Source organism: Lathyrus oleraceus, chromosome 3, assembly GCF_024323335.1.
Source record: "Lathyrus oleraceus cultivar Zhongwan6 chromosome 3, CAAS_Psat_ZW6_1.0, whole genome shotgun sequence".
Taxonomy (NCBI): domain Eukaryota; kingdom Viridiplantae; phylum Streptophyta; class Magnoliopsida; order Fabales; family Fabaceae; genus Lathyrus; species Lathyrus oleraceus.
In genome coordinates this window covers 126,863,726-126,866,381 of record NC_066581.1, presented here as the reverse complement: position 1 = coordinate 126,866,381, position 2,656 = coordinate 126,863,726, and the positions used below count along the sequence as shown (strand labels likewise).

The 2,656-nt window shown below is 40.8% G+C and overlaps 1 non-coding gene across 1 annotated transcript; it reads left to right on the top strand.

Moving 5' to 3' along the window:
* The first annotated feature begins 2,163 nt into the window (after positions 1 to 2,163).
* LOC127133162 (small nucleolar RNA R71) lies at positions 2,164 to 2,270 on the top strand. Its single transcript, XR_007807154.1, has one exon. It is a non-coding gene; the product is annotated as a small nucleolar RNA R71 (small nucleolar RNA).
* The last annotated feature ends 386 nt before the right edge of the window (positions 2,271 to 2,656 follow it).

Sequence of the window (2,656 nt, the reverse complement as noted above, 5' to 3'; positions counted from 1 at the left end):
TAACTGTTATACCTCCTTTCTTTGGTACTACGTGTACAGGACTAACCCATTTGCTATCAGATATAGGATATATGATACCTGCCTCTAATAACTTGGTTACTTCCTTCTTCACTACCTCACTCAGGATCGGGTTTAGTCTCCTCTGATGTTTCCTAGAAGTCTTACAGTCTTCTTCTAGCATGAGGCGGTGCTTACAAATAGAAGGACTTATGCCTTTAAGATCGGTGATGTTGTATCCTAGTGCGGTTGGATATTTTCTTAAGATATGCAGGAGTTTTTCGGTTTCGAGTTTTCCTAGGTCTGCATTAACTATCACTGGTCGTTCAAGTTCTATGTCTAGGAATTCATATCTCAGATTTTTGGGAAGTGTTTTCAGGTCTAGGGTTGGTTTCTTTAGGCATTGCGTAGGGTCCGGGGTTATTGCTAAACATTGGTTGAGTTTGTCTTCTACAAGATAGTCAGACAATTTGTCCTTTTCTAACTCTGTTTCTTTTATGCATTCATCGATGATATCCATGAAGTAACATGTATCTTCTATTGCAGGTGCTTTCAAAAACTTGGAAGGAATGAACTCAATTTTCTCTTCTCCTACTTCGAAAGTGAGTCGTCCTCGTTTTACGTCTATGATGGCACCAACAGTTGCTAAGAATGGTCTTCCCAATATAATGGGTGTAACTTCATCTTCTCTAATGTCCATAATTTTAAAATCGGTTGGAATCTAGAATTGACCTATGCGCGCGGGAACGTTTTCAAGAATTCCTACAGAATATCTAAAGGAACGATCTGCTAGTTGCACAGACATTTTAGTTGGTCTTAATTCTCCCATTTCTAGTTTCTTGCATATGGATAAAGGCATAACACTAATACCGGCTCCTAAATCGCATAAGGCTTTATCTATGACAAATTTTCCTATGTGACAAGGTATAGAGAAACTACCTGGATCTTTAAGTTTAGGAGGCATTTTCTGGATTATAGCGCTACATTCAACAGTGAGTGTAACAGTTTCGCTATCTTCAAGTTTCCTTTTAAGAACTTAGCATATGAGGGCATCTGGGTAATAGCTTCTGTAAACGGAATGGTGACGTTTAATTATTTCAGTAGGTCAACAAATTTTTTAAATTGGCCCGCATCTTTGGTTTTAATAAGCCTTTGAGGGTAAGGGATAGGTGGTTTATAAGGTGGTAGAGGTACATAGGGTTCTTTCTTTTCTACGGTTTCCTTATTACCCTCTTCCTTTTCCTTAGGTGTACTTTCTTCCTCAGATGACTTTTTAGAGTTTTGGTTTTCCATCCTTGGATCTACTGGTCCTTCCACTTCCGTTCCACTTCTTAGTATGATTGCATGAGCGTGGCTTTTCGGGTTAGGTTGGGGCTGTCCAGGGAATGTACCAGTTGGGGCAGCAGTAGGCGCTTGTTGTTGAGTTACTTGTGATATTTGTGTTTCCAGCATTTTGTTATGGGTAGCCAGGGCATCTACTTTACTTGCTAGTTGTTTAATTTGTTCGCTAGTGTGTATATTCTGGTTTAAGAAATGTTTACTGGTTTCCTGTTGAGAAGCTATAAAGTTCTCCATCATGACCTCTAAGTTGGATTTCCTAGGAACATTATTGTTAGGTGTAGATGGGGTCGGCTTTGATATCCAGGAGGTATAGCTGGGGCTTGATTTGGAGCTTGTCCTGGTGCGTATAAAGCATTATTACTCTTATATGAAAAATTAGGATGGTTCTTCCAGTTTGAGTTATAGGTATGCGAGTAGGGATTTCCTTGAGCATAATTCACTTGCTCTGCTTGTATTCTTGTTAGGAGTTGACACTCTGCAGGAGTGTGTCCTTGGATTCCACAGACTTCGCAATTTTGAGTTGCGGCAACCACGGTGGTTGGAGGTGATACATTTAAACTTTCAATTTTCTGGGCCAGAGCATCCACTTTTGCATTAACATGATCAAGGCTACTTATCTCGTACATGCCACTTTTCGTTTGAGGTTTCTCTACCATTGTTCGGTCGCTTCCCCACTGATAATGGTTTTGGGCCATGCTTTCGATAAGTTGATAAGCATCGGCATAAGGTTTATCCATAAGTGCACCACCTGCGGCGGCGTCTATTGTAAACCTTGTGTTGTACAAGAGACATTTATAGAAGGTATGAATTACTAACCAGTCCTCTAAACCATGGTGTGGACAAAGTCTCATCATGTCTTTGTATCTTTCCCATGCTTCGAAAAGGGACTCGTTATCTTTCTATTTAAATCCATTTATCTGGGCTCTCAACATAGCTGTTTTGCTCGGAGGAAAATATCGGGCAAGGATACTTTCTTCAACTCGTTCCATGTGGTAACTGAGTTGGAAGGAAGAGACTGAAGCCATCTTCTAGCTTTATCTCTTAACGAGAAAGGAAAGAGACGAAGTCGAATTGCCTCTGAAGTGACACCATTAGCTTTAACAGTATCAGCGTATTGGACAAATACGGATAAATGAAGGTTTGGATCCTCGGTGGGATTTCCAGAGAATTGATTTTGTTGCACTGCTTGTAACAGCGAAGGTTTAAGTTCGAAGTTGTTCGTTTCGATTGCAGGTGGAGCAATACTCGAATGCGGCTCATCTTGCGATGGAGCGGCGTAATCTCGAAGAGCACAAGCTGGTTCTGCCATCTCGGGTAT